Source organism: Pongo abelii, chromosome 10 (assembly GCF_028885655.2).
Source record: "Pongo abelii isolate AG06213 chromosome 10, NHGRI_mPonAbe1-v2.0_pri, whole genome shotgun sequence".
NCBI classification, from domain to species: domain Eukaryota; kingdom Metazoa; phylum Chordata; class Mammalia; order Primates; family Hominidae; genus Pongo; species Pongo abelii.
Window position 1 is genome coordinate 95,787,521 of NC_071995.2, and position 23,138 is coordinate 95,810,658.

Here is a 23,138-nt window from a genome sequence, read left to right on the forward strand (position 1 = left end):
AGGGTTTGAATCTATTCAAATTGATCTTTTCTATGAGTAGGCACATCATTTTAGAAATGTTTCTGTGAAGATATGCTGTTTTCATGCTTAGGGAAGCACACTGCGTGCTGAGTGAGACCGAAGGAAATGCCAGATTAATTCATTCTTTCCGTGGCAACTTTCTTTTCCCAGGAAAGGACTGCTTTAATAAGGCAGGTGGCTGTGTGTGCCATGGCGTGCCTGCCTCTGTAGGAAGCTTGGTAATCCTCTCCCAGGAAAACACAGCCCTGGTGTTTGTTGTGTGAGGCTCTTGAATGTAATATTAGTTTACAGTCCCACTCCTGGCCATATTATATAAACAGTGGGAGAAAAATGACAATGGAAATTATGGCAGAGAATGCTTTATTTAAGCCTTTCAAAATGGACATTGTTGCGCATGGCTGTGGGTCTGTTGTCAGCGCCCTGCCTGAATGAGTGAATGGCTGCTGTTTGCAGCCAAAAGCAGGCGACGGTGGGGCCTTTTCAAACGATCAGTGCGACAATGTTATCAAGCGGCTGAGTCCCTGCTTCTCGTCAGTAAGCCATCATTATTCCTCATGAGCCAACTGCAGGAGAGGGCCACTGTGACAAATACGCTATGTTGCATTTTAATGTGTGCCAATCAGCTTAATTCAAGCTCTGACATTCCTCTCAGGTACTGCTCTTTTCCACCACAGCTGCCTGCATGCATCCTTCAGTTACAGTTCCGGAAGTTTCTATAAGCGTAAATAGGCACTGTAAGCAGCCACCTCCAAATAAATAAAAAGGAACTCAGTCTGTGGGATGGTTGAGCTTTTTCCAATTAAGCTTTATGATATATTTCAAAGTACTGTAAACATTGGTGGCTGAACAATTCTCACGTTCACTGATGTATTTGGAGATCCAATACTGAGACATCTATCCAGCCATAATGAAATTCCATTGTCAGAGTTCGCCAAAGAGTCTATTGGTTTTTGGAGACTTTCAGGTCCTTTGAAGGCTTAATTTTGTTCTTTAGGGAGGGATGTAAAATGTGGTTGTGATATTTGCCATCACTTGACATTTTTAGGCGTGGGTTTGGAGCCTCCAGAGATTGGTTATTTCCTCAGAGTCCTCATAACTTAATCTAAGATGGCCACTGCATAGTGGTGTGATCTCTCTGGGTCCCAGCAACCTGCCTTCCTGGGAGAAGATATGTCTGGGTCAGTGATCATAGCAACATTTCTGTCCAAAGCATGACTGTTCTATGGGGGGAATGCAGAAGAATTTCATTAAAATGTCTGAGCCTGATAGTCACTATATTTTTAAAAGTCTGAATGTATACTTCAAAACAAGGCTGTAAGAAACACACAGACTCTGGTAATAGACTCTTATCTTCAGGTAGTGTCACTGATACATCTGGACTTTATAGAGAAACAATTCACCTTGAATTTCCTAAACGAGATAGGACTTCCTTGGGATATTCTAGGCAGTCTTATGTCAAAAGACTTTTAGCTTGTGCTCTACTGGGATGTCCCTTTAGCCCAGGGTTTTCAAATGGTGTGATGAACTACAAAGAAGAGAGAATAATACAGACAACATAGTGAATATTTCTTAAGAATAGCTTTATTGCCGGGCGTGGTGGCTCACACCTGTAATCCCAGCACTTTGGGAGGCCGAGGAGGGCGAATCACGAGGTCAGGAGATCGAGACCATCCTGGCTAACACAGTGAAACCCCGTCTCTAATAAAAATACAAAAAATTAGCCTGGCGCGGTGGCGGGCGCCTGTAGTCCCAGCTACTCAGGAGGCTGAGGCAGGAGAATGGCGTGAACCCAGGAGGTGGAGCTTGCAGTGAGCCGAGATAGCACCACTGCAGTCCGGCCTGGGTGAAAGAGTGAGACTCCGTCTCAAAAAAAAACAAAAAGCTTTATTGAAATTAAAGGTATGTTTTTTAATTTTGAAATTATTATTTTTCTGTTGAGGTTGAATTGTTCTTTCTCTATAAAATAATGATGATAGCATACAGTGATTTTGTTTTTTAGTTTAATGTCCTAGCTTGACAAAATAAAGTTTACTGTCTGTGGCAGTATATTCATTCACCTACCTATTTTTGTTTTTGAATTTCCATTTTTCCTGGTTCTTAACATCCACAAGTCTAGCAGCTACTGTTTCACCAAATGAATCATAAATTCTTAAGAGATTTAAAATGTCTACAGGCTCTTTCAACTGCCAAATAAAAACAAAACAAAACAGTGAGCCAATTAGGTAGTAATACAAGATGTAAACCTATAAAAGAGTCAGATTATTTTTCTTAATTAGCAATCTCTATTTACTGGTTTTTGAATCCCTTCAGTCTTCTCTCTTATTAAGTATCTAGCTAATAGATTTTACCAATTAATATGCATCAAATACAATTCTCACACTTAGGCATGAAATGCTCACCATAGTATTGTATGTAGCTTTAGCAACTCTTAAAATATGTGGGCTTTGACAGAGATATCTGACATAGACCTTAATTCCAAGCCTATTTTAGATTTTAATATTTGAATGCTAGGGCCAAGGTTTTAAACAAAGTTATAATGAGTTTTTTTTAATGATGGTTGTCTATACTTTTAAACTTCTACCAGATGTCACACAAGACATTTTTAATTTCTCCAGCATTATTGCATGAGCTTCCATGGTGAGTGACAGCCCACAATGAACATCTGAATTACAAGGTTAATTCTTTTGATGGTTACATCTTAATGTTAGCTATTGAAAGTCTCATAAAAATACTTCTTTAACATTCTGTGTTTGTTATCCATTGCTGTGTAACAAATAACTACAATGTAGTGGCTGGAGACAATACATATCATCTCACAGTTTCTTTGGGTCAGAAACTTTGCTGGCTTTGCTAGGTCCTCTGCTTCAGGATCTCTCACAGAGCTGCCATCCAGGTTGTCAGTCAGGGCTGGGTCTCATCTGAAGACTCAACAGGAGAAGGATCTGCTTCCAAGTTCATTTGTTTGTTGACAGAACTCCATGTCCACAGGCCTATGGGACTGAGGGCCTCAGCTCCTAGCTTACTGTTGGCTGAAGGCCACCCCAGTTCTTTGCCATGTGGGCCTCTTCAAAATGGCCACTCGCTTTCTCAAAGCCTGCAAGGAGAGAAGACAAAAAAGAGTCAGGAAGCAAGACAGAGTTCCAATCATGTGCAACATAACGATGGAAGTGACATCCCACCCCAATGCCATAGTCTGCTGGTTAGAGGCAGATCACCAGTCCTGTCAACATTCAAGGGACTAGGAGTAAACAAAGGCACGGATATCAAAAGGCAGGGATAATTGGGGGCAGCCTTAGAGTCTGTGTGCTACACATACCCCTAGACTTTGGGAATTTGAAACCTCAAAGTCAAACTTAGTTCTTCACTTCCATCCCTTCTTAGAGAAAAGAAGCCTTTAAGATCATTTGAGGAAAGGTAGTCTGAAATGGTGAAACATTGGAATTGTAGAATAGTATAAAGATGTAATTATGCTGCTTATTTTAGAGAATGTCTTAAAACTAATGCAAATAAAATATTATCAAGGAAAAGTCCTATGTGGCTTTCTTTAGTAACTGCATTATATCCATTTATAATCATCATTTTGTTTTCATTCTAGGCAATAATTGAGGAAGCATGTCTTGTGTTTCCAGTACATGATAAATGTGGTAGGGAATGTAAATTAAGATTAAGACAAGGCTTGTTCTCTTAAGAGGTTTATATGTAGAAGCAAGGGTGGCAAGAGAAGTACAAAACATACACAATTGTAACAGGGAACAAAATAAAATTACACAATGAAGTTCTAACTACATTTAATAACACCCTTAACTGTTACAGGAAAGAGAGAGAGAGAGCAATGTTGGGTGAAGTTACTAAAAGCCTCAGGGGAAGTAGGACTTGAAAGATGAGTGAGGGTAGGATGAGAAGTGAAAAAGAAAGGAGAATATAAACAGAAAATAAAAGAAGAGGAAGAGCCTGGAACTCATAGAAAAGACTGAAGAGGCTGTCTTCAGTGAAGGGAATGGAGAGCAATAAAAAGTAACACTACAGGCTAGACAGTGCAGTGGCTCATGCCTGTAATCCCAGCACTTTGGGAGGCCGAGGCAGGCAGATCACTTGAGGTCGGGAGTTCAAAACCAGCCTAGCCAACATAGTGAAACCCTGTCTCTACTAAAAACACAAAACATTAGCCAGGCGTGGTAGTATGTGTCTGTAGTCCTAGCTACTTGGGAGGCTGATGTAGGAGAATTGCTTGAACCTGGGAGGTGGAGGATGCAGTAAGCTGAGATCACACCACTGCACTCCAGCCTGGGTGACAGAGTGAGACTCTGTCTTGGAAAAAAAAAAAGTAACATTAGATGGATATGGCTTTCGGAGGGTATTGAATGCTGGGCTGAAGATAGTGACTTGATGGGCAATGGAGAACCATTCTCGATTCTTCAGCAAAGGATAAATGTATTTGGGAAGATCTGTTTAGTGGGTATGTGCATGTTAGATAATAAAAAGAGGGCTTAGAAAAGAGTAGCTTGGAGTGACAAAAATCTAGGTTAGGCTGGTAATAGTGGAAATGATACATTGGAAAATATTTATGATGAAGAATCAACGCTGTGGAGAAACTGACTGGATATACTAATAGCAGCAGAGTGTAGGCTCACCCCTTTCTCTCCATTTGAAATGGACAGCAACAAGGTGCCTATTGGTCTAGGTGGGATTCCCATCGATCAGTTGGCTGCACTACCTAGTTGGTATCTCTTGGCTTTAAATATTTAATTCTTGGAATATTTGTTTGTTAATAAAGGCCTCAAAAGTTTAACAGCCTCTAAGAGCTGTTGAGATTTTAGGTATTACAAAAGGGGTCAGAAGGGACCTTTATATATCCCTGAAATCAGCCAGATATGTGATCACATGTAGCTGTAAGTATGCTTTCTAAGGTGCTCCACAAGAGTTCCATAATATTTAACAGGTTTTTTGAAAACAAAACAAAAAAACAAAATTGTATGTATGCTGTGAAAAGGTCCATGGTCAAATAAGTTTTGGGTTAAAAATTTAAAAACTCAAGTTCCAATGTTAGTGAACCACCAAGTGGAGTGTGGGAGGAGCTATAATCAAAAGCATTTTCCAAACTGTTGTACTCTTTTGATGATGAAATCGTGTGTGTGTGTGTGTGTGTGTGTGTGTATTATGCATGCACACCATCTTTAGAACTAGTGTCCTCCCCAATACACTTGGGCAAATACCAGTGTTAACAAGCAACACGTTTTCATTACAGGTCATAGCATATCAGGAACTCATTATTTTGGCTTGTGGATCATCAGTTTTCTTGTCATAACTGTATTTGGTATTTTATAAAACTGCATTTCAAAGCTATTTCCTTTTCAGCAGTACCTGTGTCAGACATTGGGCAAGAAAAAAATGAGAAACACAAATCAGCTCTCTTGCTTGATGTTTCTTGTGTTTTAAGAAAAGGGCATAGGAAGGGAATAATCCAAACTAAGGCTGCTACCTGCCTGGGATATCAAGCTGTCCAACTTCCAAAGTATCTTTGCTTTCTTCCACCTTCCCATACTCAATGGGCAGACCTGGGATTAAATATTGCTTTGATAATTCTCCACTTGTGGGTTCCTGGATAAGTAACTTAACCTCTCAACTCCTTCTATCTTTTTCTATTTTTTTCTCTCCATTAATGTATACTTTTCTACTTTGTGAACTTTGCTTTTTAGAAGACAGGTTCCTTAGAAAGAGCAAATAACCCTGTAAGCCCATAATTTGGAATAATTAGGTATTTATAGCCTTACTAAATTTGGATTCCAGATTATGTTATTAGTTCTATGATGCTATCTATGAGAAACCATTATAAGAAGGGGTCGTTGGTAAATAGATTGATGTTAGCCTAAAGTGCTCAATGGACCTGCTTTAAACATATTTTCATCTGCTTTTGTCATTCAAAATGTACTATTTTGTTTTGCAAGGTCGGTGTCATAGTAAAACATGCTTTTTATGCCTGCATCATGTCATGTTTGTGCTTCATTGCAAGATTTGCAAGGTTTCTAACATGATTTAGGTCATTTAAGTTTTCTGTATGTGTCTAGTTACATACACATACAGAGAGAGAGAAAGAGAGAGAGGAGAAACCGCTACTGGTAGAATACCAAAATATTTGTGACTTATGGTTCTAATTTCTATGTCCTAAGCAAAAACTCAATGAATGCTATATAACAAAATGTATAGCAAAATATAGCTAAAATTAAATTCTCCCTGCAAAACCTACATAATGTGTGTTACCATAGTCATTGGAATTAATTTATTTTCATCATTTGGATGTTCCATAAATCTTTAAAAAAAAAGTAGAGCTCATAAGTTGTGTTCCTATAATAGTTTTGCTTGGGATGTAAGCATTCAGAGGTCATCTACATATATATTGTAGTTAAAACCATGACAAGAATGAAGTTGCCCAAGGAGAGTGTGTACTTGCATATTGAACATAAGTTCTAGAAATGTAAGTTTTCTATGACATTCCTAGTTCAAGATTTTTTACTTAGCCAGATTTATTAACATCCATGAGAGAGCAAACCTGACACAATGAAATCTGAGCTCAAGAGATGATAGCTTTCATTATCATAATTTATTGAGCACCTTCTATATGCAAGGTGATGAGAATGCAACCGAGAACAAAGGCACTAGATACAATAGCACTGGTCTAGGTCAGAGAACAAGACAGGAATGCTGTTTCCTCAAAGACACACACACACCAGATTCTTACTCATCTTTAAAATGCTGACTTTCAAGGCATCTAGCTGCCCTAGGAACTAAGGTTGACTCTACAGGGCTATGTCTTGCCATGTTAGAAATTCTTTAATTATAAACCACTGAAAGGACAGTGTACTTTATCCATTTCTTTTTGAGTGCCCTTTCCTCTCCCAGTTCCTCATGATTGTGGAATTAGCTGCTAATGAGAATTAGCTGCCTATTAAAATTCTCTAGTTTAAGGTTTCTCTGTCCATCCCATTCTGAGCCTTTTAATACTGGTTAAGATGCACCTTAACTTTTACATTTCCAATTGATGGAGTTCAAATTCTATCATTTTATCATACAGCCTGGGTGAAATCTTCACTGACCTCGCACCCACCACAGATGGAGCCAGCCACTCTCTCCCCTGTTCTCTGCCTCTGTTATACCCCTATCACACAAATGGCATTTCATTGTTTAGATGTTGAACTCACAGAACACAGAAGCTGTACATTAATCATCTCTATGTTGCTATCACCTAGCACAGAGTCTAGATCATAAATATTAGTTGAATTGAACTGAACAGGCACCAAAAAATAACACTGCCACGGATCACAGATAGGAATGCGTTTCTGGTCAGCCTTTACCGTGTCTCCAGGGAACCATATTCACAGCTGGGGAGGAAACCAGGTAAGTGAAGCCGCATTCAAGAAATTCCAGTGAGTGTAGCCATGACTATTAGAAGAGAGAACATTCTTTTCTTTCTTCTTTTGGTAAACACTTATGAGAAAACCTTAATAGGCAACAATTTCCAAGGGTTCAACAAAGGTAGGACATTTTAAATACATTTAGTGGCTTGTAAATATTTATTTTTAAAGGACATGAAGACAAAAGTGGAATCTGAATGTGTATGCTGAGGAAGAGGAGAATTTGCCATTCTGACAACCTGCTATAGCTTATAACAATATTTGAAATATTTCGTTGCTAATTAGCCAATTTGATATTTGGCTGCTGCCTTAGGGATTTTACAATGACCTGTCAACAATTTAACACTAGGCCAATTAGGTAAAGACTTCAGCTTCCTGGAAATGCCTAAGTATGTGATAGAAGGAAACAATGGCATCATACTTAGGTAATTAGAGGTTAACCAATCCCACAGAGGGGATCTGCCACTGCTCAGTGTGCATTTACACCCTTCCCTATCTTGCTGGGGGTGATGGTGGAAGAAGGGGAGGAGAGGGGAATGGAAGGGGTGGGCTTAGTTCTTTCTTCTCCCCCTACCCACTCCCACAGCCACTCATGCTGCCATTCCAAACTGCATGCAGTCCAGTTTCTTCCTTGGCTTCTCAAAAAGTCTACTTGTACTTGAGTTTAGTAACTTTATCAAAGAGTCAGGGAATGGGATAGGGAATAAATAAAAGGTTCAGTCATAGGGGATGAGTCTTAGTCTGTTCAGAAAACTATAACAAAATGCCATAATCTGGGTTTCTTATAAACAACAAAAATTTATTTCTCACAGTTATGGAGACTGGGAAGTCCAAGAACAAGACACTAATAAATTTAGCATCTGCTAGAGGCCTCTTTCCTAGTTCACAGATGGAGCCTTCTTGCTGTGTCCTCAGGTGGTGGCTCTCTGGAACTTCTTTGATAAGGGCACTAATCTCATTCATGAGGGCTCCACCCCCATGATCTAATCACCTACAGAAACCCCATCTCCTAATCCCATCACCTTGGGAGTTAGGATTTCCAAATACAAATTTTGGGTGACATGAACATTCAGATCATAGCAAAGTGTGAATATCTGCCTTCTTGTTACCACCCCCTGCCACTTGTCACCCTCTGTTACATCTCCAGTACCACTAAATAGTTCCCTTTCCCTCGTAAAGAAAAGTTCTATCAACATTCAGAACTCATATCTACTCTAAGGTAGCTCATCAAAGTCTCTTCCCAACAAAGATAAGGGTTTTCTGGAAATGAGTTCTAGAACCAGCAGCTGTATTTTTTCCCATATTGTTATTCCTATAGTATTTTTTAAATAAGTTTGTGTTGGTCTACTTTAAAAGTTATACCTTGGATTTTCTTGCACTTGTAGGTGGTTTGGGGTGGGGCTGAGGCAAGGGGAGCCTGGATTACAAAAGTTCTGCAATCAGCATTGCTCTGAGCTACATACTACTCATTGAAGTGTCTTTTTTTTTTTTTTTTTTTTTCCATATTCTTGACAAACCATTTGTGAGCACCACTAGCTGGTGTGTGTCAGTCAGGGCTCAACCAGAGTAGCAGAACCAGTATATATATATATATATATATATATATATATCTTATATATATTTAATAAATCTCCTCATATATATATTAAGAGATTTATTTTAAGGAATTGGCTTACATGAATGTGGGGGCTGGCTAAGCAATCTGAAATCTGTGAAGCTGAAACTCACAGGTATGGGCCAAAGCTTTTATCCACAGACAGACTATCTTCTCTTTTTGGGACAAGCTTCAGCCCTGCTTTTTGAGTCTTCCCACTGATTGAATCAGTCCTACCCATAATATACAAACATAAATCCTGAATTTTTTTAGACTTACCAAATTCAACTGGTTGTGGACTGAATTACATCTGCAAAAGGTCATCACAGAAACAGCTGGATTATCATCTGATTGATCATCTGGGGTCTATAGCCTAGCCAAGTTAACATATCAAAGTCATTGCAGATGGGTGAGTTGAATAAAATCTTTACCAAAGATGATGCTTAGAATGCATTCCAACAAAAGGTTTAATATTTAATGACAGAAAAGGAAATATCATACATACCTAAAAACTTCCTCCCTACTGTATTAAACTCTCTACCAAAGCATTTTCTGAAGGAAACACTTGAAGGTATTGATGACAACTGTATAAATAAAAGAGTTATTCTGATTAGTATTGAGAGATATAATGCTCATTTTATTTATTACATTTGGAGAGCTCTAAATAAGTTTGTAATTATGGCCTGAAAAAGAAAAAAGTGTTAATTTCCTTTTAAATTGACAACTAAGATTTTTTCATAATAGTGAACTCATTAGGCCAAAACATGCATTCATTTTGGGGTTATTTAAATGAATTAATTCATTCAACAGATATATAATTGAAACATAGTATACAGAAGATATTGTGCTAGATTCTGGCAATAAAATATTGAATAAAACCAAGACTGCCCCTCCCCTCAAGAGTTTTATGATTTAGTCATGCAAAAAATACATTAATCAAATATTGACACGAAAAAATTATCACAAACTGTGATAGTTCATGATAGTATAGTTGCAATGAGTCTATGTTCAATGATTCTTGATTTTTTCTGTGTGTTAGAAAGCTTACCTGAGGAGCTGGGATTTAAAGAATGAGCAGAAGATACTTGAGTAAAGAAGACGAAGAGATTTCCAGGCAATGGAAGACACTTACCAAGGCCAGGGAGGCTGGAACACAGAAAGTGACAGGGAACGTGGCAAAAGACTATGCTAAAGCAGTTGGCAGGAGCTAGCACTCTGAAAACAACATTAAGAACTCTCTTTGGTCTTTATCCTAAGAGCAATGGAAGGTATTAAAGGATTTTAAGGTTTTGAGCAAAGGAGTGACACAATCAATAGACAGCTGCTAGTAGGACTTTGCATGATAGTTCTACTTTAGCCACTAAGGCAGGGATAGCCAAAATTCAGCACCCAAGTCAGTGACTCTTTGTGCCTTGTCCATGGCAGATATCACTAATCAATCATGGTCGTTTTTTTTTTCCCTGACTGAACCAGACTTGACAGTCTCAGAACTTTTCTGACAGTCAATACCTATCTGACCTGGCACTTAAGACAAACTCTGTATCACCATTTTTTTTTTACTTTTCTCAATGAATTACAATATTGCTTGAAACGCAGTTGCCAGGTAGAATTCAGGACACCCAATTAAATTTTAATTCAAATGAACAAATAATTTTTTTAGTATAAGCATGTCTCATGTAATATTTGAAACATAAATTAAAAATTATTTGTTGTCTAGGTAAATTCATATTTAACTGGTTATTTTCTAGACCTGGCAACACTAGTTTGGGGGAATTTATTGAAGTATCAAAGGTCAAAAAAGCCCACAGCACAGCATCATGATAAAGACATGTCAGTGTATAAGAAGAACCAAACAACTCACAACAAACTACCTTGATAAAGGTAAAAATAAACTAATACTAATTTTAAATTCAAAAGGAATAATAGTAGCTATTCAAATCATGACCAACTCAAGAAAATTTCTGATACAATGAAAATAAATCACCCCTCCAGAATTCTGTGGGATGTCCGGTAATCTGCAAGTGCTCATATGTAATAGAAGTTTTTCATCCCTGCCAAGCACTGTGAGGTAGACTTCGTAGAAGAATATTGAATTATATTTCTCAATAAATTCTAGGAGCTTCTTAGTTTTAGTTCATGAATACCAAATTTTAGTAACCATTAACAATTGGTTTAGTAATTTGCTAGAAAATAAACCTTGGCTGTTTATATAAACTAAAGCCTATAGATTTATGGATAATTCACCCAAAAGAACCAAAGCAGGGAGTTGCAATTATAGATCAGTCTGAGGGTCACTAAGTGGCCCCATGTAGCCCACACTTTGAAAATTACTCATTCTGGCAGACACAGTATCTTTTTCTGGCCTTTGAATGCTGAACTAGGTGGTAGATATTACAATGTCTTGATTTATAAATGTATGTAAACCTTATGTAACAGAAACAATAATTTAAGTCTTCTAATTTTATCACCAGGCCTTGGGAAAAATATGGGTTGGTAAAATATTCCAAGGCACTTGAACCTATTGGGTCCGAAATATAAAGGCACATTATCTGTTGTATCTCTAATTAATTCTAATATCTCAGTGCCTTGAAGCTGGCTAGAATTAGCATTACTTTTCTTCTGAAAGAATTTATATTACAAGCTTAACTACCATCTTTCTTCACGGGATTTGTCCTGGATTGACCATATTCATATTATATTCAAGATGGATGTTGTTCTAGCTCCTTTGTGGGCTTGCCCAGATCCTTTTCAATAAGGGTCCTGTAATTAAGGTTGGGAGGTGTGGTTGTTGACTGAGCACCCTGCAGATTGCTCATTAACATGCCATCTGAATAATTTAATAACCTTTTTAATTAATCTAAAATTGGCATGTCCCTCTTCAGGCTACAGTGCAGCTTTTGCAAATGTTGGTCTCTTGGTAGTTCTCAATTTAGCTTATTATTTGAAATCTAAATCTGCCCAGGCTAATAAGCATGACCAATTCCTCTTACCAAAACCACGTAGGAATCTCCATCTGCACTTCACTAAAGGATGAGAGGAACAGATGTCTTCGGGTGGTATTCTTGTTCTTGGCTTTTAAAAGAAGTTCCTCTCAGTCTAGAAATGAAAGAAAATAATTTACAGAGTGACTGAAAGCTTACTTTTTGCTTTCACCTTCTTTTTAAAAAAGTATTATTATTTACTTTCAAGTTTGATGCTTTAGAACCTTTATTCTCAATTTGTTGTTCACACTTTGGTGCTAGACATAATTTGAAAAAATTTAATAGTTTTTAATAATTTGATATCGTGTACCTTCATATTCCTAAAGAAAATGGCTATCCTCGTGGATTTAAAATCTATTATATTTTGGGCAAGGTTGAGCTTGTACTTATTTATTTACTTATTTAACTTGTAAAGATAGGACTAAGGAATATTTACTCTTTAAAGCTTGAAAAAGATGTGTGCATGTATGTGTGCACGTGTGTGTATGAGTGTGTGTGTGTGTGTATTTCACCTGGCCACAGTCTTCAACACTTGAACAACTTTCCCCAGTAAACACAGATGGCCCCTAGTTGTTTCTAGAGACCCAAAAAAGAATGCTTCCCATAGGTCTCCTCTCTGGCCTGTCAGTTGCATTCATTATGCTCTATGCACTTTCTTTTTTTCCACTTTCAGACTTACTTGCTTCTGCCTGAGACAAAAGCTCCCAGCTGCCATTGCTGAGAATCCTAACCATTCATCCTTACAACAAACATTAGTTGAGTACTAATATATGCAGGCACTATGCTAGGAATTCATGAAAATCCGGTGTCTTTGCCTAGCCTGTTATCTCCATACATTTGCCAAAAGGCTTTTCTTGGGGTAGGGTAGTGGAGCTTCAGTCCATACAGGGAGGTAGAATGCCCTCTTTCCAATCTGATGGTCCCCATTGATACCAGAACTTTAAAGCAGGCTGGCACTTGCTGTCACACTCATAAAAATCTCTTAAAAATAGCCCCCACTCCTTGCAAAACAAAGGAAGTTTTGAAATACATGTTTTCCAAGTTATACTCCCTCCATCCAGGGCTCTGAGATTTTAGCATGAAAGTTGCCTCCCTTTAAGCTTTGGGCATCCTCCTGGGCAGCCACCTACGTGAGAAGAAAACTTATCTCAAGAGCATTGCCTGGAAATGGAAGCTTAACCCTGTGATATGGAAGTGGGAGGTCCCATATCAATTAACTTGAATATAAAATATTTTGCATGTCGAAGTGCCAAGTTCTATCAGAGTTTGCCCTGGTCTAGTCATGCACTGTTACATTTCACTCAATAGGATCAACAATTGAGAAGGTGGCTGTGACGATTTGCTTGGAACCTTCCACCATCTCCCACAGACCTTGAAAAGCAAGTCAGGCGATACCCCAATGGTATAACCCAATACAGCACTGGGACCTCCATGTGCTGAAAGAGAGAAATAGCCAACCCAATCCTGGCCCTCTGGTGTTGGCCATTTCACTCTTTCAGCACATGGAAGTCCCAGCCACCATAATGCCCTCGGTTCCTGCTCCCAAGTACAAATGTAGATGCACTTCACAGAAGGTGAATGAAGACCAAGCCCAGCTATTGGTGGACTGGGTGGTGGAGCTTACTGCTACCTAGAAACGGAAGGTTGGAGCCTGATTCCACTTGAACCCTACTGAAGCTTGGATTATCTGTTTTATATTATGTGAGATTATTTTCTTGGTGCTTGAAAACCCTGAAGAAGAAACTGCCACTCTTACAAATATATCAAATGGACTCACAGGCCAACAGATTGCCTGTGTTTCACATCAGCTCCAAGTGAAGAACCACATTTCTTTTAGCCACACTCCACATGCTCATTGCCACTTCCATGCATGTCTCATTAATATGAATGAGGGGCTCCATCCCACCATCAGGCTTCTTGTAAAACGTTGCTGTGAAGTGGTTCTCCTTTCCAGTGAATTCCTCTGTTCTGTCTGTGAATGGAGAGTGAGCCATGTAACTGACAGCAGAAAGCGCTAAAGGGTGTGTTCTGTAAAAAAGATAAAGAGAAGAGATCCTTTTGGCATATCTTTTTAATTGGAAGGAAAGGTATGCTTTTGAGTGACCGTATTTGCTAGCTATTTCTAAATATAGCAGCTTTAAAAAGCCAGAGAGGCAACAGGTATATGGAAAAACATATGGATGTTGAATCTTCAGTACCTAAGATGTGTCCTTGGATGAAATATTTAACCTCTCTAATTCACAGCAGCTCCATCTATAACAATAAGAGCATTGGTCTGTTGAAGAATTAATTATGATAAAGTGCATGATTCATAAGAAATATAGTTCTCTTCTTCCTTCATCCTTAAAAGGCTAGAAAGAGAAGGAAAGAAAACCCACTACAAAGGGCTTACCATTGATCTCCATGACTCCTGCACAAGAATTTGTGCATAGAAATGTTTGCTAAATTGTGCACGGTGAGAAGATCTGTGCTTTTTCTCCTTCAATCTCTTCCTCACTGCCCCCTCTCAGAAACTTATTGATTAAAGTCTACTTCTTGGCATGGAGGAGGAGACAGGAGGGGCCACACTTGGCAGAATGTCAAGCTGACTTCTGTGCCCCTGTTTTTGTCGGCAGAAGCTCCGCTTGGGCAAGCTCCACTCTGCGGAGTGTTTTTCTGTCATTTTTAAAAGGAGAACAGCAAAGATGCAAATTGCCGAGCCTGCTCCAGGAGACGGGCACACAAAGAGGCAATTCAGGCAGACAAGCGTGCAGGGAGGGCGGGTGGCAGAGGAGCGGGGAGCATGCGGAGGCGGCGTGACTCTGGACACTGGCCTGTAAGGAGGGGGGCAGAGGCAGGGCGCATTCTTCAGGTCCTTTCTTCCACTCTTTTTTAGCAGATTTATTGGACTTGTTAAGAACTAAGGAAACCCTGTGAGGCTCAGTGGCCTCTGAGCCTGGGAGGTCGTTCGCAATTTCAGACTCCAGGCATCTTGGGGCTCTTCCCCTCCTAGGATCCCCTGAGAACGCTGGAGATGGGCTCCATAGAAATGCAGAGACAAATAACATCTTTGCATAAGGTGGTAGGAATATGACACTGTACATTACACAGGCAGGTGAAAGTCAGTCTCCTGGTGGCCGAGACAGCCACTCCCCAACCCTGCCATTCCCTCCTCTGTCCCTCCCCATTCCCACCCCAGACTTCTTTTTCAGCTGTTGGCCCCCTCCTGAACGTGGACTATGCCTCCTGAAAGAAATTCCCACCCAAGCTGCTCGGATTAAAAACACAATTCCTGCCCTGGCCTGTTTTTCCCCTTCAACTGACCTCAAGTGCATGTCCTCTGGTGGGTGGGTTTTGATTCTAGCAGAGGCAGGGCACTGTGGTGGCTGGAGACCTGGGACCCAGTCCTAGCCCTAATTGGCATTGTCACTCTGGGCTCTCCCCCTCTGGGCCTCAGTTGCCTCTTCTGTAAAATGAGGGGGTTGGGCGAGGGGGGTCTTCAGAGCCCCGTCCTGCTGTTACAGCCTCAAACTCAGTGGCTCTAATTGCCTCATTAGAACACCAGGGAATGCCTTTCTAGTAATTGTCTTCCGGGCTCCTGACTCACCCACTCCCTACTGGGCGCTGCCTCCGAGGAAACAAAAGCAGCTGCTCTCTCCTCTGGGCTTTCCTCCGCGTCCGCGAGCCCTTCTTGACAGCATATGTGCACAGGCATTCTCTGTCCGTCTTCCCTACTCTGTCTGAGGCCTATTTCTGAGGGCCAGGGAGGGCAGGTGGTGCCTCTTTTAAGCCCGACTCCTTTCTTTTCTGATTCTTTTGCTAGCGTAGCTGGCCTGTATCCCAGGTGAGATTAAAGTTTCATTTGTGACTTGCCACCCGACTCCTGGATTTGGTGAGAGCGCTTTACAAGCAACCATGTGTGTTGTGGCTGTGATCAAAGCGCTCAGAATCCAGGGAAAGGCTGAGATGGCTCCGGAGCAAATAGCAGTGAGTGGATGGAGAAGGTTAATCTCACATAACTGTCCCTGAAGAAATACACATTCAGGGATTCAACAGCTGCCCTTTAGAGATGGCCTCTTTGCTATGAGCCAGGAGATTTCATTTCCTGTGTATTAAGAAGCAGGCACAAATAGAGTTGATAATGCAGTTTAAAAATTAGCTAAATGAGCTGTCTCTTACGAAACTCTTAATATGTTTAGGAGTGTGCTGTTCTTCTCAGGAGTCAGGAAACAATTTCTCTGCAGTCATCCAGGCATGCGCAACGCTGGCCAGACAAGAGATCAGACGTGTGGAAGGGGCCTGGTAGAAAACTCAGGTCTAGTTAGAAACCAAAGAATAAAGTCTGGAGGAATCCAGAATATCAGAGGTCTAAACACAGAGACACTGAGTCTAGGGAGACAGCCACAGAGGGAAGGGTCAAGCACAATTGGGGAGGTCTTGGCAGGTGGCAAATAGTGACCAGCAAGGCAGAGACTGTGGCCCCAGCAGACAGGAGACACTATAGTGATCTCTGATCCTGGAGAAGAGCAACTGCTGTCTACCCTTCTCAACTTCCCTGTGGGAGGTGGGTGGTCATGGTTGGTGGGTTTGTATTGAAAGCCAGAGCTTTGTGGATAATAGCTGTTCCTGATTTATTCAATAGACTTTGTTCAGCCCTGTCATGTGAGGTTGAAGAGCATGGGTTCTGGCACTAGATGGAAGGGTTCAAATCCCAGATCTGCCAATTTACTAGCCGTTACCCTGTTCCTCAGTTTCCTCATCTGGAAATAATAATAGCAACTGCCTCCAATGGTGATTGAGAGGGTTAAAAGTGCCTGGAGTATTCCTAATAGATGGGAAGATTCAATAATTGTCAAATACCATTAATTTATTTGACATTTATTTATTGAGATATGGAATAAGAGCCAGAGGACAGAAAGATTCTTAACATACTTTAGCAGGCCTGAGAATCACCTGGAGGACTTGTTCAAATACAGATTGCTGGGGCCCAGCCCCAGAGTTTCTTATATACTGGATGTGGGATGAGGTCTGTGGAACATACTTTGAGGACCACTGCTGTATATCCTATACACAAGACCTGTTCACAAAAGAGGCCATTATTTATTTAACAAACACCTAACTAGCACGTACCATGTGCCAGACTTTGTACATCTACCCAATATATAGTGACAGGAATATTGACTCATTTACTTCTTAGAGCAACCCTATGAGGCAGTTCCTATTATGCCCACTTGATAGAAGAGAAAACTGAGGCACAGAGAGATAAACAACTTGCCGAAACACTCTCAGGTGGTAAGTGACTGTGTTACAAAAAAAAAAAAAAAAAAAACAAAAAAAAAAAACAACTAAGTAAGTGCCACAATAGATGCAAAGATGCAAACCCTTTGATGGGAAGCACAGAGATTTCAGGGTTTCCAGGCAGTGTCAGTCTCCTGGGGTTTGGATTTGAACAGCTAACCACTGCACACTGGCTTAGTCAGAACCCCCTGTTGTAGGTTCAGTGAAGGGAGCAGAGACTCTGGAGCCTAAACAGATTAGAGTACCAGTGCTTCCCTGTGTGAGCTGTGTGCCTTAAGCAGGAGGATTCAGCTTTCTGTGCCGTGTCCTTCCACTAAAAGAAGAAGAAAAATGGATGAAAATAATAACTTTTCACTACCAGGGGTTTTGCCAGGAACAAAATGAGGTAGCTCAGATTAAGTCCTTGAAAGAGAACAGATGCTTATGGAAGGAAGGTTAGTCTTTTTCATGTTTTTCTCAACTCACTGGCCCCTCATCTTCTGTGCCATCACTGAAGGCTTTTGGTTGATGGTGATAAGTATTAATTTCACCCAGATTATCTTCTCCTCCACCTGATTTCAGTGTCGCTATATCAGTTTAAAGCATCTTACGATGTTAGAATTCAAAAATACCTTAGATCATTTATTGCTGACTGTGTATCCAGGTCACCTGGGATAAAAAAAAAATACTATTTTTTTGGCATCCTGTGGTAGATTGGATTATTCTTCAAAAATATTCACTCCTTTCTGCTAACTTCCTTGGGAAGAACACACTTCCTCCCTCTAATATTAGCCTAGGCATTGTTTTGGCCAACTGGATGTTAACAGACATAATGTAGTAGAGGCATGCAATGAGCTCGTGAATTAAAGCTGGCTCTTTTGCACCTCCGCTGTTGCCATGAGAAGATGTGCCCAATCTAGCATGTTGGTCCCTGCAGTAGGATAAGATACATATATATTCAAGCTGAGCTACTCCTGCAGAACCCAGCTCTCATCACACAACTTCCAGCTGACCCCTAGATGTGGTTGAGCCAACCAAGACCAGCAAAGCTATCTGGCCCAGGCAAGGTGAGTGGATGTCTGCAAGTCCACACAGACTTCTGACCTGAATACTTGTGGATGTATGTCACTGAGATATTGTGGCTTTTCATTAAGGGCTTGACCTTGGCTCCAACCCTAGATGTTCTGAGTAACAGGTTGGAAGCCCAGAAATCAGTGTCTCTAAAAGTTCCCCCAGGTGCTTCTAATATTCAGCTAGATTTGGAAACCACTGATCTCATTGAAAGCCCTCCTTTTTTAGAGGGAGAATCTTAGCTCCAGAGAAGGAAATTGACTTGCCCAAAGTCTACAATACCTGGCAGGGTTAGTATTAGAATCCCTGATTTTTAGATTAGTTCTCTTTCTACTATGTTACACTCTTCCAGTAACAAAAATTAACATGGAAGAAGAAGTTTTTCATGTTCCCATAACTTAGATGCTTTGGGTAGGAGCATTTCAACCCCATACTGACACCAACCCTTTGAAACCCATTGATGAAAGGAAATGCGTGACAGAAAAAGTATATTGACTTTGGTTGTAATTGTGTTTACTATGCCAAACGATTCAGCTCAAGTGAAAATGTGGTCACTAGATCATGTGCTTTAGAGGGAATTTAAAGTACAGTATTCTTTTCAACTTGGGAAAGTTTATGCTATTTCTAGGCAATTATTTCCTGTAGGAATGAAAATATGTGTTACTCTTTCATCCTCTTCCTCTTGCCGCAGTTTCTCCTCATTAGTGGTCTCCTTCCTCTGGAGCTGCAGTAATACCCTCAAAGTACTGAATCTATTATAGCTGAAGTTCGTTTTATAGACCTGACAGAAATACAGATTGGGAAGCTGAAATGTCTATCTCGATTCAGACTCAGATTCAGACTAATATTTGTTGAGCACCTGCTATGTGCCTAGCTCTATGCAAACTGCTTTCACATACATTATTTTATTAAATGTCCAGGAATTGCAAGGAGTGGGTGGTTATATGCAGACTGTGTGGAAGGAAAAGACAAGAAAAGAGACACCAGTGGCTTGAGGCTGTTATTGCAGACTCCTCTTGTGACATTTCTCTATTTGCCAACACTCCCTTGTTTAATCTCCCCCATCTGTTAAGTAGTGAAGACTCGGCTCTTTCCCATATCAGCCCTCTAGCCTAAACATCACCTTTTCCCACTCTGTTTACTATCCCAGAGACTACTTAGGTAAATAAAGCCAGACAAGGTGTTAAATATTTCCTGGCTGAACCAGGCAGAAATAGGGACTCTTTCATGGTCTAAGGCTCTTACTGCTTCCTCTGTGGGTCATTACCCTGTCCTCCTAACTCTTCTTGCTACCTGTTTCTCCCCTGCATAATCTCTCTTACCCAATTCAACTTTAAAAATGCCATATCCCCAGGACTGCAACTCTTGAGGGTAGTCATTCACTGTCCATCCTTTATTAAATTTCCAGACTCCCACCAAACTCCCCCACTGTGCCCTGAACCATGCCTTCCATCACTCCTGTCTTATTTTTCTTTCCTGACTGGAACTATAAACACACACACACGTGTGTGCACACAGCCCCACACACCCACACATGCCATAGTAATCTCTGCTTTCATGCCTTTCCTCATGCTTTCTTCCTTACCTCCACATTTAGATGGGTGTGAGCAATAGGGAATCATGGGGAGCATGACAAACTGGAGATGGCACACCAAGTCTAAAGGGCATGGCCACCTCGAGGCCCTGTGATTGGACACCGCCATGCCACAGTGTGGTCCAGTCTTGACATATCTTCTGCATTTTTAGATGCTAGAAATCCAGATTTTATATAAACTCTCTAGATGTTTAAGGATGTGGAAGAAAAAACAAAAGCCAAGAAAAACTTTGTGCATCAAATAAGACAAATCCTGCTGTGTACCTTTTGCTATTCAAATCCTACCAAACTTAGAGTCCAGCTTAGGCCTTGTGTCTCCTGAAGCCTTCCTTGATTAACATGACTGCTGTGCTCTTCCCTAATTCCTCCAAAAAGAGATAGCTGGTTGGTTATAAGCACAGGGTCTAGAAGCAGAGCACCTGGAAGCAAAACCACCTACTTGCTGTGTGGCCTTAGGCAAGATAATTAATCTCTCTGAGCTCAATATCCTTATCTCCAAAAGAGTGAATAGCTATAATATCTGTTTCACAGACATGTATTAAAGATGAAAAGGGATTAGGGATATAAAATACTCAGCATGATGTCTGACACATAGTAAGCTCCCCAGTGAAAGTTAGCTATATTTATTTATGTTCTGTAACCATAGGCATCATCACAAAGTGGTTAAAAGAGAGGGTTCTGGAGTCTGTATTCCAAGGTTAAAAACCTAGCTTCACCATTTTACAGCTTTTGATTTAGGGCAAGTTACTTAACCTCTCTGTGCCTTAGTTATATCATCTGTAAAATGTGGACAGTAAGACCTACTGAGTTATTATGAGGACTAAGTAAATATTTGTAAGTCCTAGAATAGTGTCTGGCACATATTACCTTGTAAGTATTAAAGTAAACAAAATGTATTCGGTTGGTGCAAAAGTTATTGCAATTTTTGCCTTAAAAATGCTATTATGACATCATACATTGCTCTGAAATTGCTTCCTGTGTATCAGTTTTGTGTATACCAGTGGCCCATACACTAAAACTTTCAGAGCAAATTTGGCCCTTTGCTTGTTTTCGTAAATAAAGTTTTATTGAGACAGATACACCTATTTATTTAGGTATTGTCTATGGCTGTTTTTGCGCTTCAGTGGTAGAGCAGTGTGACAAAGACTGGTCTGCAAAGCCTAAAAATGTCCTATATGGCCCATAACAGAAAAGGTTTGCTGACCCCTGGTCCATATGACTAGAGTGTGGCTTTTCAGAGGTAGAGATGTGAAATAGTCTGTTTATATTCCTCAAGGTACCTACGAGATGGATGAATAAAAATGAAAATTATAAAATGGTCCATATGACTAGAGTGTGGCTTTTCAGAGGTAGAGATGTGAAATAGTCTATTTATATTCCTCAAGGTACCTACGAGATAGATGAATAAAAATGAAAATTATAAAATCTTATAGTTGGTAATAACCTTGAAGTCATTTGGTCAACATTTCTGCCCAAAGCAAGAATATGTTCAGCAGTATCTCTCACGGGTTAATAGGTGTATAGGTTTGCTATTGTCAAACTGGCGAAAACTCAGTGGTTTAAACAATATTCTCATGTGTGAGTTCAGAGGTTTGCTAGGTGGCTCTGGTTCACACGTCTCTTATGCTCTTATTGGGACCTGTGGGCTAATCAAGGCTTTTTCTTCCCATGGAGATGACAGAAATACAAGGGGGCACATCCAGCCATGCAAGCACAATTCAAGTCCAAGCAGAAGTTGCATTATATCTACCAGATTCCAACTGGCCAAAGAAAGTCACATAATTAGGCTCAACTTCAAGAAGCAGGGAAGTAACTATTCACTATGAGGTCATGGCTGGAAGGCAAATGCAGTGTTGGGAAAAGAACTGGGGTCAATTATGCATTCTGCCATGTTAGATCATGGCAGAATGACCTAGTCAATTAATTCAATCATGGAGGACACCATCTTGACTTTATTTCTAGCATTTTAGCTGCATCCATGTTTCTTGTAGAGCATAGCAGCATGTTTTCTTGGAGTGTCAGGGACACATCTTAGCTCAAATACTTTTTCTCATCATTTGCTGTACCTGACAGCCACATGTGATAGCTACCATTCATGGAACACCTACTAATTTTCAGGTACTGTACTTGGTGTTTTATATAATATATTGCTTTTAAAGCTTGCAAAAAGCCTTCAAGGTAGGTATTATTAATCCTACTTCTACCTGAGAAAAGTGAAAATCAGAGAGGTGAAGTTACTTACCCAAAGTTACACCACTAAAAAGTGAGAGTCTGAATTCTAAGTCTGTTCAACTCCAAAGCCATCACACCATGTTGTCAATGTCACAGATTGGTGAGGATTTTATAAAGGGAAGGATGGTTGTGTGTGGAATATGGAAAGACAAGCTACAATTTATCAAGAGAAGAGCACTCCAACATCACGTGTTCCCCTCTGTAGTCTCAGAGCCTGAGTACCCTATCCTGTGCCCAGTAGATGCTTAATTAAAAGTTCAGATCTCTGAAGGATTACTTCTGTTTTGGAAAATGCCATGCCTCTTGAGTCATTTTCATTCAGCTCAAGTTGCTTTTTTTTTTTTTTTTTTTTTTTTTTTTTGAGACAGTCTCACTCTGTCACCCAGGCTGGGGTGCAGCGGTGTGATCTCAGCTCACGGCAACCTCCACCTCCTTGGTTCAAGTGATTCTCCTGCCTTCGCCTCCTGAATAGCTGGGATTACAGGTATGCACTGCCACACCCGGTTAATTTTTGTATTTTTAGTAGAGATGGGGTTTCACCATGTTGGCCAGGCTGGTCTCAAACTCCTGGCCTCAAGCGATCTGCCCTCCTCAGCCTCCCAGAATGCTGGGATTACAGGCGTGAGCCACCATGCCCGGCCGAGTTGCAATTCTGTTCTTTCTAACCTTGTGCCAGTTATCAATGTATTGGCTGTCAGCTCCAAAATCAGCCTTCTATTCCTCTTCTGACATCATGGACTGGGGCGCTATTTCTCCTTTTCAGAGAGCACGATGTTAACCTTAGCCAGTAGAGGGCGCTGGAGGGAACCTGCAGGAGGAGGGGGCTTCTGGTTCTGGTGCACGTCCTTTTCCTTCTTGCTGCTTGCTGATGCATGGCCCATCAGCAGTGGCATGAGGGTGGGAGCAGGGTTTGGGAGTTGGGGGTGCATATGTAGTTCAGCTCTGTCCCACCCATGTGTGTCCAGAGTGTGCAGTTCATT

General features: G+C 40.5%; 1 long non-coding RNA gene across 3 annotated transcripts; it reads right to left on the minus strand.

The window, feature by feature from the left end:
• Window positions 1–1,721: 1,721 nt before the first annotated feature.
• LOC129049200 (uncharacterized) lies at window positions 1,722–16,191 on the minus strand. Of its 3 annotated transcripts, XR_008512066.2 has the most exons (7): window positions 15,309–16,191; window positions 14,398–14,818; window positions 13,783–14,033; window positions 12,015–12,120; window positions 9,304–9,608; window positions 2,839–3,115; window positions 1,722–2,204 (listed from the first exon to the last, which is right to left on the minus strand). It is a non-coding gene; the product is annotated as an uncharacterized LOC129049200 (long non-coding RNA). The 3 variants fall into 3 exon arrangements; XR_008512065.2 differs by lacking the exon at window positions 9,304–9,608 and having other exon boundaries at window positions 1,722–3,115; XR_008512067.1 differs by lacking the exons at window positions 1,722–2,204; window positions 2,839–3,115; window positions 9,304–9,608 and adding an exon at window positions 9,678–10,170.
• Window positions 16,192–23,138: the final 6,947 nt, after the last annotated feature.